Here is a 16,885-nt window from a genome sequence, read left to right on the forward strand (position 1 = left end):
TCCCCCACCAGGGTAGCAGCAGCAGCAGCCCGGGGTTCGGGGGCTATTTAAAGGGCCTGGGGCTCCCCTGCTTCTACAGCCCCGGCCCTTTAAATAGCCACGGGAGCCTTGGCAAAGCAGTGGGGTTCCAGGGGCTATTTAAAGGGCTGGGGCAGTAGAAGCAAGGGGAGCCCCAGACTTTTTAAATAGCCCCCAGAGCTCTAGCAGTGGGGCTCTGGTGGCAATTTAAAGGGCCTGAGGCTCCAGTCCCTGCTGGGAGCCCCAGGCCCTTTAAATTGCCCCCTGGGGAAGCTGGGCCACCCCGGTACAGCGCACTGTCAGGGCTTGTGTGCGGGGCCCTCTTAGATCTGGCCAATGAAGTTTCTTTTTCTTACTTAAGTAAATGTATTAGACTTTAGTATATCACGTTCTCCTGATTTATCCAAACACTTTGTATTCCAAAACTCCACCAGAGAGTTTGCCTGTCCCAAGTCAGGGTAAAGGAGGAGGGTTGGGCGTGGGGCTAGCAACTCCACCCTGTAAAAATCAGCTTGCTACAGAAACGCCAACAATAGAGTTAACAGAGACTTTTAGCCTGGAAAAAGAAGGGTCTTCAACTCGAAGATGCATGACGCTGGGTGGTGAAAGCCGCGAGGAAGCCACTAAGCCGATCACCCTTCTTGCAGCCAGGAGGATTACCATCGGCACATGGAATGTGAGGACCATGTACGAGTCAGGAAAGACGGCGCAGGTTGCAGCAGAGATGAGGAGCAACAACCTGACCCTACTAGGCATTAGCGAGACAAGATGGACGCAAGCTGGACAGAGACGACTGTTGACAGGAGAGCTGTTGCTGTATTCAGGACATGAAGAGAGCGACGCACACTACACACAGGGAGTAGGCTTCATGATGTCCAAACAGGCACAGAGAGCACTGATTGGTTGGGAGGCACATGGTCCCAGGATCATCACAGCATCCTTCAGAACTAAAATGAAGAGGATTAAGATGAATGTTGTTCAGTGCTACGCTCCAACCAATGACAGTGAAGAGGAGGACAAAGACTACTTTTACAACAGACTCCAGAAAATATTAGAGACTCTCCCAGACAAAGACATTACCATCCTTATGGGAGACTTTAATGCCAAAATTGGACCTGATAACACCGGATACGAACAAGTCATGGGGACCCATGCTCTGGGAGAGATGAGTGAGAATGGAGAGAGATTTGTGGATCTGTGTGCACTTAACAATCTGGTCATAGGAGGCAGCATCTTTCCTCACAAGTGGATCCACAAGAGTACCTGGGTATCGCCAGCAGGCATGACAGAAAACCAGATCGACCATGTCTGCATTAGCAAGAAGTTCAGAAGATCCTTGCAGGACATTAGAGTTAGAAGAGGAGCAGACGTGGCGTCCGACCATCACTTAGTGGTGGCCAGATTGAAGCTGAAGCTGAAGAAGAACTGGATAGGACGTCAGACAGAAGAGCGAAGTACAACGTCAACCTTCTGAAGGACCATAAGACCAAGGAAGATTTTGGATTGACGCTGAAGAATAAGTTTTCAGTACTACAGGATCGGTCTGAGGAAGAGGAAGACAGTGTACTCAACAGATGGCAGAAAGTGAGAGACACACTTAGGTCAGCATGCCAGGAAGTGCTTGGAATTAAGAAACACCAGCAGAAAGAGTGGATCACAGCAGAGTCCTTGACAAAGATAGAAGACAGAAAGAAGAAGAAGGCAGTAGTCAACAACAGCAGGACTAGAGCAGCAAAGGCCAAAACTCAAAAAGAGTATGCTGAAGCCCACAGAGCAGTGAAGAGGAATATTAGGAAGGACAAGAGAGATTATGTGGATGGACTGGCAGCAGAAGCAGAGCAGGCAGCATACAGCGGTAACATGAAACAGCTGTACGATACTACCAAGCGACTGTCTGGAAAGTTCAGCAAGCCAGAACGTCCCGTTAAAGACAAGCAGGGAAAGTCTATAACAGGAATAGAACTACAGATGAACAGATGGGCGGAGCACTTTGAGGAACTCCTGAACAGACCAGCACCACCAAATCCACCAGACATCGACCCAGCCAACGAGGACCTCCCAATCAATTGCGATAAACCAACCAGAGACGAGATCAGAAAAGCCATCACCATGATGAAGAACAGGAAGGCGGCTGGACCTGACGATATCCCAGCAGAGGCCCTGAAAGCAGACCTGGATGCCTCAGTGGAAATGCTGTACCCCCTCTTTGAGAAAATATGGGAAGAAGAAGTGATTCCGGCTGACTGGAAAGAGGGATATCTCATCAAAATCCCCAAGAAAGGAGACCTCAGCAACTGTGCCAACTATAGAGGAATCACACTCCTGTCGGTGCCAGGGAAGGTCTTCAACCGAGTCCTCTTAGAGAGAATGAAGGATGCCGTCGATCCACAGCTACGAGATGAACAGGCAGGTTTACGGAAGAACAGATCATGCACGGACCAGACAGCAACGCTCCGCATCATAGTCGAGCAGTCTATGGAGTGGAACTCCTCGTTGTACATCAACTTTGTTGACTATGAGAAAGCATTCGATAGCGTGGATCGAGAGACCCTCTGGAAGCTCCTTCGGCACTATGGCATCCCAGCAAAGGTGGTCAACCTGATCAAGAATTCATACGACGGCATACACTGTAGAGTGATCCATGGAGGGCAGCTCACAAACAGCTTCCAGGTGCAAACCGGAGTCAGACAAGGATGCTTGTTGTCACCACTTCTCTTTCTTCTCGTCATCGATTGGATTATGAAGACATCCACTTACAAGCGTAGGAATGGAATCCAATGGTCATTGTGGACCCAGCTTGATGACCTGGACTTTGCCGACGACCTTGCACTCCTTTCGCACAGTAAACAGCAGATGCAAGAGAAGACCAACGTAGTGGCAGCCACGTCATCACAGGTTGGCCTCAACATCCACAAGGACAAGACCAAGATCCTTAGGATCAATTCCATCAGCAACGACCCAGTCACACTGAATGGAAGCCCCCTGGAAGAAGTACAGTCCTTCACCTACCTAGGTAGCATCATCGACCAGCAGGGTGGCACAGACGCAGACATCAAAGTAAGGATTGGTAAGGCAAGAGCAGCCTTCTTACAGCTCAAGAACATCTGGAGCTCCAGAGAGCTGTCTTTGGCAATAAAGATTCGACTGTTCAACTCCAACGTGAAATCAGTCTTACTGTATGGAGCTGAAACCTGGAGGACAACCAAAACAACCACCAGGAAGATCCAGACCTTCATTAATAGCTGCCTCAGAAGGATTCTCCAGATCCGCTGGCCAGACCCCATCAGTAACATCCACCTCTTGGAGAGGACCCATCAACTCCCAGCAGAGGAAGAAATTAGAAGGAGAAGGTGGGGCTGGATAGGACATACACTACGCAAGCAGCCAACCAACATCACCAGACAGGCACTGCAGTGGAACCCCCAAGGCAAGCGGAAAAGAGGCCGCCCAAGAAATACCTGGCGACGCGACCTTCAGGTTGATAGCAAAAAAATGGGCTATACCTGGAACCAGCTAGAGCGAATGGCCCAGGATAGAAGACTATGGAGATCTGTTGTTGGCGGCCCATACCCCGGTTGGGGTGACGGGCATGAATGAATGAATGAATTTGTATTCCAAGTTGAATAAAACAAGTATCTGCTTTTTTTTTATTTAACCCTCCTGTTTGATTTTAAACTAGACTATTTGATGAAAATATTAAACACAGCAATTCTGGCCACGAGACAAACCCCACAAGACAGGACATAGAACACAGAACATAATTCCTATTGTGCCAGTAAATGCATGGTACGTTGAATGCTGTTCAGCTGGCAGCAGTTTTCTCTGATTATCTGAAAGACAAAAAAAACAGAGGTCTACCCTTCTGGGCAGTCAGTCATTGCTTAAAAGATACAAATACCCTTGTTGATTTCAGGCAAAGAGGAATTACCCTGTATTTTCTTGTATATGTTTCATAGGCAGCCCAGGTTTCAGTGGCTTCTACCTTATCAGTTAGCTAATTTGCATTAATGGAGATGCTTTCTGGCTTGCTTCTGGATCCAAAGCTATTCACAGCTTAAAGATTCTTACCTTAAAAGGGACATAATTAACTTTACCAGAATTTTGATTGCTTTTTACTTTTAACTCCTGCTTTCAAACACTGAAAGAAAATATCACTACTTATAGTGGCCCCTTAGAGCCTAATAGGGTTTTAATTACATAGCACTATATACATTTCTTTAGCTAATTCGACTACATTGTTCATAGCCAAATAATTGCAATCAAATAATTTCTTGCCTGGATTTATTTACAAACATTTCAAAGACACCAAGAACTTTCCTCTTTAGCATTTTTACAAAGTTCAACTGCTGTTCCTCTAGCAACTACAGAGTTAACTTCTCACTTCTTCCTTAAATCACTTGCTTGTCTCCCAACAGCCAATTTTATCAACTCACATCACCATTTCAAGTATCATTTTCAAGTATTTCTCTTCCATTTTGGTGGCAAAGCCCACCAAACATCTCATTGAGATGGATGTGTTCCCAGGGAATGTCTCAATTACAAAGAATCAACATTTCCCAGCTGAAATAAATGTTCTGCTGGAAAACTTTCTTCTTTTTTTTCTTTCGAAAGGACTTTTGGCTTCAAATTTTATTTTATTTTTAGACTGTGGCTTTTATGTTTTGTGGCACACAAGCAGACAAGTTAGAGAAAATATAAAATACTGTTGCTGAAAGTTTGCAATATCTTGTCAATTTGTTTATTAAGACCAGAACAACAGTACATAGGAACCCCAAAATCAGAGGGAGAGAACATAGGCTACTGTCTATAAGAGAGAGGCACAACTCACTGGGTACCTGCTGATTGACTGCTGCTAAGTCCCAATTTTGTTCTGCCTTACTGAGCTGCCTAGCATGCAAGCACTTACAGAAACCCTTCCCAACATGTAACGTCACAATATTCAATTTTAACACAACTGCAAATACACCAGAGCATCAATGGAATAAAATTGTCAGACACATAGAAAAACATAAACTCTTGAGCAATAGTCAACATGGTTTCTGTAAAGGGAAATCGTGTCTTACTAATCTATTAGAGTTCTTTGAAGGGGTCAACAAATGTGGACAAGGGGGATCAGGTGGACATAGTGTACTTAGATTTCCAGAAAGCCTTTGACAAGGTCCCTCACCAAAGGCTCTTATGTAAATTAAGCTGTCATGGGATAAAAGGAAAGGTCCTTTCATGGATTGAGAGCTAGGTAATAATTGGAGATATACCAATCTCCTAGAACTGGAGGGACCTTGAAAGGTCATCAAGTCCAGCCCCCTGCCTTCACTAGCAGGACCAATTTTTGCCCTAGATTCCTAAGTGGCCTCCTCAAGGATTGAGCTCACAACCCTGAGTTTAGCAGGCCAATGCTCAAACCACGGAGCTATCCCTCCCCTGGTTAAAGGACAGGGAACAAAGGGTAGGAATTAATGGTCAATTCTCAGAATGGAGAGGGGTAACTAGTGGTGTTCCCAAGGGTCAGTCCTAGGACCAATCCTATTCAATTTATTCATAAATGATCTGGAGAAAGGGGTAAACAGTGAGGTGGCAAAGTTTGCAGATGATACTAAACTACTCAAGATAGTTAAGACTAAAGCAGATTGTGAAGAACTTCAAAAAGCTCTCACAAAACTAAGTGATTGGGCAACAAAATGGCAAATGAAATTTAATGTGGATAAATGTAAAGTAATGCACATTGGAAAAAATAACCCCAACTATACATACAACATGATGGGGGCTAATTTAGCTACAACGAGTCAGGAAAAAGATCTTGGAGTTATCGTGGATAGTTCTCTGAAGATGTCCACGCAGTGTGCAGAGGCGGTCAAAAAAGCAAACAGGATGTTAGGAATCATTAAAAAAGGGATAGAGAATAAGACTGAGAATATATTATTGCCCTTATATAAATCCATGGTACGCCCACACCTCGAATACTGTGTACAGATGTGGTCTCCTCACCTCAAAAAAGATATTCTAGCACTAGAAAAGGTTCAGAAAAGAGCAACTAAAATGATTAGGGGTTTAGAGAGGGTCCCATATGAGGAAAGATTAAAGAGGCTAGGACTCTTCAGTTTGGAAAAGAGAAGACTAAGGGGGGACATGATAGAGGTATATAAAATCATGAGTGATGTTGAGAAAGTGGATAAGGAAAAGTTATTTACTTATTCCCATAATACAAGAACTAGGGGGTCACCAAATGAAATTAATAGGCAGCAGGTTTAAAACAAATAAAAGGAAGTTCTTCTTCACGCAGTGTACAGTCAACTTGTGGAACTCCTTACCTGAGGAGGTTGTGAAGGCTAGGACTATAACAATGTTTAAAAGGGGACTGGATAAATTCATGGTGGCTAAGTCCATAAATGGCTATTAGCGAGGATGGGTAAGAATGGTGTCCCTAGCCTCTGTTCGTCAGAGGATGGAGATGCATGGCAGGAGAGAGATCACTTGATCATTGCCTGTTAGGTTCACTCCCTCAGGGGCACCTGGCATTGGCCACTGTCGGTAGACAGATACTGGGCTAGATGGACCTTTGGTCTGACCTGCACGGCCTTTCTTATGTTCTTAACATTTTCTGTTGTACAAGGTCTCTCCTTTTTTGGAACCCTTGTTTCTAAAAAAGCCATGCGAGACTTGAATCAAATTTCAGTGACTAATTATCATGTGTGTGGCATCATCATTAATGCGTGTTCTATGTAGTTAGGTTATTGTCTTCTTTAGGAAATTTGGGGAAACAGGAGCCCTGGGAAACCCTGTTCCCCACCTCCCCTCATACACACTGCACATTTGCTGCTACCTGGTGCTGGCTGAGCAGTAGCATTGTGACATCAGAGAGGATCCACCACTCAGCACCCCGTCCCTCCAGTTCATTTGCAGCCCAGGTCACTCTCGCCAGCTGGGGCCGGGCAGCTCCCCTGCGCTGCGATCCAGCACCGGGCACCGTCTTGCTCCCAGCCGCGGAGCACCGGGCAGGCTGTGCAGGGTGGGGAGGGTGGCGCTGTGCAGGGTGGCGCTGTGCAGGGTGGCGCTGCTCGGGACCCGGATCCACGCTGCTGTGCCACCGAGACCCATCAAGTGCCACGGGAGCGGGGGACACACCCCCCCACCCCAGGGAAGTGTCAGGGGCTGCTCGGGCTGGGAGCCCGGCGGAGAGTCCAGCTGGGGAGAGGCTCAAAGGGGGGGGGGGTAAAAACGTTGCACCAAAAATATGAAAAAGTTGCAAGACAAAAACCCTTTAATTACAGCTCGGACGGGCCCCTCCGGAGCAGGGGGGCGGGGCCAGACGCGGTCCCGCCGCCGGGCAGCGGCAGCAGCAGCAGCAGCAGCAGCAGGAGGGGGCGGCGCGAGACGGCTCCCGGGGATTCCCTGCTCGCGCCGCTGCCGGGGGGAGCCGCTGCTGCTGCGAGCTGGTGCGCGGGGGGTGGAGGGGGGGTGTCCTCGCGGGCGGGGCTCGCGCCCAGAGCGCTGACACTGTCCGTTGGGAACTGTGACACCGCCCCACTTGTGACGTCACCGCCCTCTGCCCCCCCGCCCAACCAGCGTGGTCACCCGGGCTCCGCCCACTGTCACCGCGGCAACCACCAAAACAAACGTTCTCGGCACACGTGGGGCAGGGAGGGGGGTAAGGCTGGGCCGTGACGCAAACAAAGCAGCTGGCTGGCAGCGCGCGGCAATGACGTCACCGAGGAGGAGTCCGCGACGCAGGGGCGGCTCCTCCCCCCGCGCCCCCGCTCGAGGGCAGCGACCCAGCGCCTCGCGCACCTGTGCTGGAGGGGAGGCGGCGGCGGATGCAGGGACGGGACGGAGGGGACGAAGGGGGCAGGGACGGATGGAGACGGGACGGGACGGAGGACAGGGCTGGGGGGATGCAGGGACGGGACGGAGGGGGCAGGGACGGATGGAGACAGGGGACGGGACAGAGGACAGGGCTGGGGGGATGCAGGGACGGGACGGAAGGGACGAAGGGGGCAGGGACGGATGGAGACAGGGACGGACAGAGGACAGGGCTGGGGGAGGCAGGGACGGGACAGAGGGGCCGGAGGGGGCAGGGACGGATGGAGACGGACGGGACGGAGGACAGGGCTGGGGATGCAGGGACGGGACGGAGGGGACGAAGGCGCAGGGACGGATGGAGACGGGACGGGACGGAGGACAGGGCTGGGGGGATGCAGGGACGGGACGGAGGGGACGAAGGGGGCAGGGACGGATGGAGACAGGGGACGGGACAGAGGACAGGGCTGGGGGGATGCAGGGAAGGGAGTGAAGGATGGACGGAGCGGGAGGGTGACCAGATCGCAAGCGTGAACTATCAGGCCACGTTGGTGGAGCTGGGGGGGAGACAGACAGACACAGGTGCGCAGCCCCGTTGGGAGCCAGAGGCACACTGGTCTGCCTGGCCCTGTGCTACCAGCGTGCCCTTTCCTATGTGCCCTAAGGCATTCCTATGTTATTCCATAACATTCCTATGTGCCATAACATTCTTATGTGCTGAATAAGAGCACATAACATTCCTGTGTTCCCCTCCCAACACCAGGAGGGGTGTGTGTGTGCCCTTTCCTATTCTTATGTGCTGATCAGTACTGTGGTAGCAGAACTGAAACTGAAAAGGTAGCAGGCAGGACTATGCACAAAGAGAAAAGGGATGTAGACCTGCCCTTTGTACCCTGCAGGATCTGTGGTCACAGGCCCTTCCTAATTTGGGGGGAACCAAGGAATATAAAAAGTAATCTCTTGTAAATTGAACCAATGTTGTCTGACTGCTAGAGTTGGAATCTTGATACTAATTTTTCCTAATGAGTGTAAGCTGTTTGCAGTCACCTGGCTGGCCTTTGAGGACTGACAAATCACAGCCAGAAGCTCTTTGATTTTTGGGAAGGCCCCAGATCATTTTGCAGCTGGAGTGGGCAGCACCACTCAGGCTACCGTTGATACACTAGGACCATCACAAGTTCTTGTGCTGAGCATCCAGCATGACGTTTGACCACAAAAAGGGGCAGACAAATAGAAGAGGCAATATAGTATGTAGTGGGCTCAGGGATGAGAACAAAGGACTAATCCTAGCATTGACACTGGCTCCCACTGTGGCCCTGGTCAAATCACATAGGCCAAAATTTCCATACTTGAGTGCCTATAGTTATGTACCTAAATCATTAACTTTAATAGGGTATTAGAGCAGTGGAAGCTACTCCAGCCATTGATCTTTTCCCATTTTGCATACTGAGGAGGGACAGTGCTTCCTTGTGTCCCCCCTTGCAAGGATTCCCTGCACCCACGAGTTACTCATGTGGGTATTGAACATAAAATTTTCTACCATGCAAAAATACATTTTGTTTTCAAACAATCCAAGGACTTAGTTGACACGGAGAATTTTTTTAGAAAAAGGGCAAAATAGCTTAACATTTCAAAAGAAATCACTGTTTAATTTTCTTTATAGTTCAAACATTATTTTAAAGGAGTTGAACTCAGATGTTCCTGAGGTTTAACAATGACTTGTATACATAGCTCCCAGAATGGAACCTGTGCAAATAAAAAATAAACAATAATAGTGTCTTTTAAATTCACTGTATTTTTAAAGACACACAGAGGAGAATCAGCCAGGCTGATTCATTGTATTTTCCCTGTGCTGATGAAGGAATTAGAGACAATAACAGAGCTTGACAAAACCAGCTAAAGCCACCAAACCAACTGGAGGGTTAAATCTATCAATCAGCAGTAAATATGAAATATAGCGGGGTGGGATCAGGGCGATGCCCTGGGGAGAAGCCCAGAGAACTCCTCTTCCCCAAATGTCAGAAGAGGGAAGGTGCTGTGATTTTTATCCGAATGCCCTCCCTGAGTCCTATTTAGAGATTCAGGTTCTTTAACATTATAGCTGTCCCAAGTTTGCATAGTGCAATGCTTGAATTTACATGAAGAGAAAGTAGAGAGTAAGTAGTAAAGTTCTTCCAATTTTAAACTAGATGTATATTAAATTAAATCTGTGCTAATTAATCAGATGCATAAAGAGTATTTAAGACAACAGCTCAGCCCCTCTCACCCACCCTCTCTCCATCACCATTGTCAACTTTCTCTGGATGTGTTTTTATGGATAAACTGAACTGATCTGACTGGCTGAATCAAACAATAAGTTGTTCTAAACGAATCACGATGCTTCAGGTCAATAACTGTTTGGGAAACATCTGTTACTTTACTGCTTCAACATTCAGCTGAGAAAATTATTAGATATATATTCTGATAATTTGAACAGAAACAAAGTCATCGTAACAGAACATTGAGAGAGGATCAAAGCCTTAGGTTTTGAAAATAAATATCACACGTCAACATTTTTTCCATAAATGCTTCGGCAGCGGGAGACCACTAAGATAACATTCTCCAGCAGAGAGATGATCTCTTAATTAGAGCAATATGTAAACTACTTTAGGATGCTTGATATAAATCCTGCAAACTGATTCATTGATACTTTTACTAAGATGAATTTTGATATCATGGGATGAAATCCTGGCCCCACTGCCACACCCCTCCCTTGCTGGGCTAATGTCCTGCCCCTGGCCAGGCACTTTGGAGGTTTGAGCTACTCCCTGTGGATCACCCCACTCAAGGAGCATTCGTTCTAGGAAGCAAGCCGGCTAGACAGGAAAACATCAGACGCTGCTGCTCCCAATGCTACACTCAGTTTTTCAGAAATTAGTCGACTTTATGGCCAGAAGAGACCATTACAGCATCTAATCTGACCCCCTGCATATCACAGGCCTACTGTATGCAGGCCCACCCAGAGGGGGGGGGGCAAATGGGGCAATTTGCCCCAGGCCCAGCAGGGGCCCCCACGAGAGTTTTTCGGGGCCCCTGGAGCAGGGTCCTTCACTCGCTCCGGGAGCCCCGGAAAACTCTCATGGGACCCGGGCCCCCAGAGCTTCTTCGCTCCCGGTCTTTGCCTGCCAGGGGTCCTTCCTCTCTGGGACAGAAGGACACCCCCCCCCCCCGCCACCGAATTACCGCCGAAGCGGAACCTGCCGCCGGAGTGCAGCCGGGTCTTCGGCGGGGGGGGGGGTCCTTCAGTTCCGGGACCCGCCACTGAAGTGCCCCAAAGGCCCGTGGTGGGGGCTGCACTTCGGGGGCGGGTCCCGCTTCGGCGGTAATTCGGCAGTGGGGGGCCCCCGCTGTGGGTCTTTGGGGCACTTTGGCAGCGGGTCCCGGAACGGAAGGACTCTCCGCCACTAACTTTCCGCCAAAGCGGGGGCCCCCCGCCACCGAAGACCCTGGACCCCCGGAATCCTCTGGGCGGCCCTCGATTTAACAGGGGGTTGTTTCAACTTATTGCCCTGATTAAAATCTATGGCTAAAAGGCAGCCACTGTTGTTAGTACTTGTACCTGTGTTTGATGCCACCTCCTTTCCCTTTGGCCTTGTAGTTGACCAAGGGCAAATCTGAACATCTCCTCAGATACCAGGGAGTGTTTATGTCCATTCCTGCGAGCTACACCGGGGTTTGATGTTGCTGCTTTCAATCCTCTGGCTCTGCCGGGATAAGGAACAATTCAGGCTGTCACTGAACTGAAGGAGGAAGATCAGTTTTTGACAGGAGAGGGACACCTCCTCTTAAAGGTGTTTGGCTGGCTGGCAGTCCTGATCCCCAGATCTCGCCCGTGGGGCTCCAGCAGTTTGGGGACCGGATCTCTCCCTTGGCCCCACCTGCTGCCTCCAGGCGCTCCTCCCCAGGGGCCCCAGCAGTGCAGCACAGCTGAGCAGCATCTGCCTGCTCGCTCCAGTGGCTGTCGGCCCCTCCTCATGGCAGGGCAGGGTGGGGCTGGGCCTCCATGCGCTGCCCCCACCCCGAGCCCCTGCAGCCAATGGGACACTGCGGGGGTGATGCCCGGGGGCAGCAGAACGTTGAGGCCCCCAGCCCACCCCACCTTGGAGACCCAGGTAAGCGCCACACCCCTGACTCCCTCCCAGAGCTTGCACCGCCACCCCCTCCCCACATACCCCCTCCTCCCTGCAAACTCCCTCCCAGAGCCTGCAGCCCGGTCCAAACACACCTGCCCCCAACTCCCTCCCACAGCCTGCACCCTCTCCCTCCACACACACCCTCCTGCCCACCCTAATCTCCCTCCCAGAGCCTGCACCCCCACCCCTCCTCCTGTTCCTCCTACCCCCTGCCCCAGCCCAGAGCCTGCACCCAGCACCCAAACTCCCAGAGCCGTACAAGGAATTTTTGTGCCCGAGGCAAGGGCCAGCTCCAGGCTCTTTGGCTGCGGGTCCTTGATCCCTGTCGGAGGGAAGGACCTGCCACTGAATTGCCACCGCCGCTTCATTCATCCTTCGGTGGCAATTCAGCAGTGGGTCCCTGAGTCCCTCTCGGAGAGAAGGACCCACTGACGAACTGCCGCCGAAGAAGTGGCAGTGGAAGCGCCTCTGATCGTGGTAGAGCTGCGCCCCTCCACTTTCTGCATACGAGGCAAGTGCCTCACTCGCCTCGCCCATGTTACAGTGCTGCAAACTCCATCCCAGAGCCTGCACCCCAGAACCCCACCCCCACCCAAACTCCCTTCCAGAGACCAGCCTCTCACCCCTTCTGCACCCAAACTCCCCCCAGAGGCTGCACCCCTCCTGCACCCCAATCCCCAGCCCCAGCCCAGGGCCTGCACCCTAGACCTCCTCCCCTCACCCAAACTCCCTCCCAGAGCCTTAGGCAGGTGGGGGGTGGAGTTTTGGGGGGCTGGTTCTGGGCGGTATGAGTGACATTATTGGCCCACTGGGAGGATTGGAGGACTGGCCCTGGCCCTAAGGTAAATTGAGGTTGAGACCCTGCTTTAAGGGATTGGAGCAATGCTGGAGAGACTGACGGGCAGGGAGCTGGGGAGCTGTGTGTGCTCCAAGGAGAGTTGTTGTGCTCTGGTGACACAGAGCGGGGGTGGGGAGTTTGTAAGCTGTGGTGTTTGTATAGAGATAAAGTTTACTAACCCCCAGGTTAAAAACTGTTCCTGCTCTGGGCTATACAGGATGTTCTCTGTTGAGAGTATAGCTCAGTGGGTGAATGTTTCCCTGTAGGGTAATGGGTTCCTAGTTCCACTCCAAATGAGTCCCTTAAAGAAACTTTTTCAAATGAAAATCGATTTCCACACCCATCTCCAGTATGTTCAGGAGTTCGCTGAAGTTGAGGGGGGCTTGAAATGAATTTAAACACTATTTTCCTATGCAAATGAATAAAGACCTAGCAGAGCTGCCCAGCAGCTGAAATCAGTTCCAGTCCTCAGCGTCTCTAAGAGGGACACTCGGTAGCTGAGGCATGTGGGACACCTCTGGGATGATGACAGGAGAAAAAATGCTGGATTCAATGAAAGCTGAGACCATAGGAGGAGAAGGTGAATGGCAACACCACACATAGTCATAACACTCAGACACGGGGCTTCACTGTCACTACCCCTGTGTTTTCCATCATTTATATCCAGGGGTGAAAGTAACTTACAGGACTTACCGGTACTGCCGGAGTCCCGAGGGGGCGTGGCCTCATCTGGGGGGGCGTGGCCTCTCAAGATTTAAAGGCCCTGGAGTACCAGCTGTGGCTGGGAGACCAGGGGTCTTTACATGAACCAGGGCCTCCCAGCTGCAGAGGTAGCCCTTTAAATTCTGGCCCCAGCCCAGCCACCAGAGCCGCGGCCGGGATTCAAAGGGCTCTGGGCTGACCGCAGCCGCAGCAGCCCAGAGCCCTTTAAATCTGGCCCCAGCCTGGCCGCCGGAGCCGCGGGTGGGGGGTTTAAAGGGCTCTGGGCTGCCAGCTGTGGCGGGGAGCCTAGAGCCCTTTCAATCCCCACAGCAAAAGCCGGTGCAGTCCGGCACGGCGTATTGGCTCTTGCCGCTATGCCGTACCAGCTTGTACCAGCTTACTTTCACCTCTGTTTCTATCCTAAGGAACACACCCTCCCCCTCCCCCACGCACTGTCACACACAACCTTCTCCCCTTGAGCCCCATCCAACCCGCCCCCACACACGCCACGGGACACAGCCTCTCGGTGACTCACCCCAATGGGGGCTTGTCTCTGCATCTCCCCAACAGGGGAGCAGGGAGCCGAAAGGGCCACAGGAGACCAGTGGAGCTAGGCAGGGATAGGAAAGACTTCCCCTCCCTTTCCTTCCCCTCCCTGAGTCCCGTTAATCTCACCCATCAGATGCTCCAGCACCAGGTGGGCTCAAAGCACCAACCTTCCCCTGAGCAACGGAAGGGGGAACCAGCTCTTTCACATGGAAGGAGGCTCCCCACCTCTGCTGCTGCCATTCTGCAGCCTTTCATATGGATTTGTATTAGCTAATGCAACCCCCCCACTCCTCTAATCCAGCCATGAAACATGGAGACAAGCTCCTGAAAGCAGGGCCCAGTGGTGCAATGGGTTAGTGCCCAGTACTTACAGAGCAGTGCTGAGTGGAGTGATGCTGAGGTTGTGAGTTCAAACCTCACCTGCAGCCCTAGTTTCCTTTAAGCAAATGGCTTCTGCCAATCAGTTTGCCCTGCAGAAAATACAATTCCTGCTCAGAAGACACTGAGGTCCCCTTGCTTTACAGAGAGCAGGGCAGATTCCACAGATCTACCAGGCTCTGCCCTCCACCAGCTGCCTGTGTCAGGAGGGGTCAGGCAGAACCCAGAGCACTGCCCTGACTCCCTCTCAGTCTTTGCTCCCCAAACCACCTGTGTGCTCACCCTCTTCGCTGTGAGACTCAAACCCTGCCTGGCTTGCTGTATGCTGGTGTGGTTTTCATCTGTCACGTTGATGTGCATGTGGGTCCTGTGTGATTTTGGTGGATGTCTTGCATAGTTCTGTGTGCATGGATGTGTGTATGATTTTGCATTAATATTGTTTTTTGCTTTGTATTCTTTTGATATGTGGGTTTTGTGTTTCCTGTTGTGGGCTTTTGCTGTATTTTTGGTGTGGATTTGTTCTTTCTATATTTTGTGAGGTTTTCCTTTTTGTGTATATGGCTCTGTGTGCTGTGTGGGTTTGGTTTTTGTTATGTCTGTGTGGGCCTGTGCAGTGTGTGATTTTCTCATTCTCTGTGTGCGTGTTTGTCTCTCTGTTTGTATCTTCATGTGTAAATTCACTGGAACTTTTCAAAATCTGCACAGCTTTGCCAATTTTCACCAGGAATTTTTCTCCATTAACAAATTCTCACTTGTTCCCTACCCGTTGGTTGTTCCCTACCCGTTGGTGACCATTGCCCCAGGGGCCTGTCAGTCTCAGGGTCCTGATTTCCCATTGGCCCTTCCCCCTTCTATTGGGACTGGGAACTAGCCAACCAAACCCCACTAAGTTTTAGTAAAGGGCCAACAGTCCCTTACACAAGCCAGCCCTGTGAGAGTCTCCAATGTCCGGAGAGACCAATACAAGCTGGTCCCATGGTGTAACGGGCAGCACTCAGGACTCTGAATCCTGTAATCTGAGTTCAAATCTCAGTGGGACCTTGTGTTAGCTGGTGGTAAAGATCTGGTGCTCAAAGTGCTTTCCTGTCTCCAGCTATACAAAAGTGGGTCATTTCCCTCCTGCTGGTTAACTCCTTTCCCCACCAGAGCCAGGTCTTTGGTGGGGGTTTAGAAGTGGCTCTAGTGGTTGGGATTCTCACTGCTTCACCTGATGCCCACAAGTCTGGTGCTTGTAGCCACACTTTTCCTCTTGCTCACATGGCACTTGAAGAAAGCAGTGCCAGGGCCAGGCTTGATAGGCAGGAGGGAGGCAGAGTCCCAGGCTGGAGCCCAGCACACCTCTCCTCCTCTGGGCACCTGGAGCAGAGGCGGCTGGTGCTGACAGCTCTGAGGGAAGGCTTATAAGCCACAGAGCGACTGAGGGCGGGGCTAGATGAGGACAGGACCATGCCTATGTGTGGCCAGCAGACAGGCAACAAGACTCCCGGCCAGCCTGCTCCCTGCCATGCCAAACCCCCACTGAAGGCCACCCGCAGACCACCATGCGGGGTGGCTGCTGATGCTCTGTGTCCAACATCAATAGACGGTAGGAAAGCAGGGCCAGCCCCCCTGGTGGGGCCTCTTACCGTTCCCATACTCCATGCTCACTTTTGCAGTGGGGCAGGAGATGTTATCCCAAGAGGCTTTTCTCCAGCTGGTGAGAAGCAGAGAAACATCCAGGCTCCCAAGGCGCTATGTAGCAACCCCCCTCAAGCACAGGGACAGAGGGAAACTGCTCCACACGCTAGCCCGGGCAGCCGTCCATTTCCTTTGGGAATTCAGGAATAGCAAAGGCTAGACTGGAAGCACCTGGGGCTCATGCCCCAGCCTTTGTGACATCCAACCCCCAACTCCTTCCCGGGGCTCTAGCTGAAGGCAGAGCATTGGCCTGAGCGGCCAAGAAGAGGTTCCAGATTTGAAAGGAGCAGGACTTTCAGCACGAAGGTAAAACTGCATCAACACAACCACAAAGGGACTTGACCCCTCAAGTTCTTAATTCAAAGTCAGGCACCTTATCCATTAAGCCATGCGGGTGCCTTCTGCATGCGCTTCTTTGGAAAAGGTGGACACTGTGTTTCTTGGGTCACCTATTGAGGGGGGGCGAGACTCTCTGGCACAAGAAGTCGAGTTCCCAGTGAGATGTGAGACTTAATTATACGCCAGGTTCTGGGCTTTGACAGGGAGGCTCAGGCATGGGGGATTGGGGTGCAGCGGACGGACCGGCTGTCTAGCTGTGGAGAGTTAGTCGCACTGAGGCACAGGAGGGAGGAGGAGGAGGAATCCTGCTGACAGGCAGTGGCTGTGCAGAAAGAGGAGGAGTTCTGGGGACTTTCTTTTGCCTCTCTTTTGCCTGCCTGCTCACTCCTGTGGTGAACGGTGAAGATGCTCTTAACAA

At 51.1% G+C, this 16,885-nt stretch overlaps 1 non-coding gene across 1 annotated transcript; it reads left to right on the forward strand.

Moving 5' to 3' along the window:
- The first annotated feature begins 15,420 nt into the window (after positions 1-15,420).
- TRNAQ-CUG lies at positions 15,421-15,492 on the forward strand. Its single transcript has one exon. It is a non-coding gene; the product is annotated as a tRNA-Gln (tRNA).
- The last annotated feature ends 1,393 nt before the right edge of the window (positions 15,493-16,885 follow it).

Source organism: Mauremys reevesii, linkage group 17 (assembly GCF_016161935.1).
Source record: "Mauremys reevesii isolate NIE-2019 linkage group 17, ASM1616193v1, whole genome shotgun sequence".
NCBI classification, from domain to species: domain Eukaryota; kingdom Metazoa; phylum Chordata; order Testudines; family Geoemydidae; genus Mauremys; species Mauremys reevesii.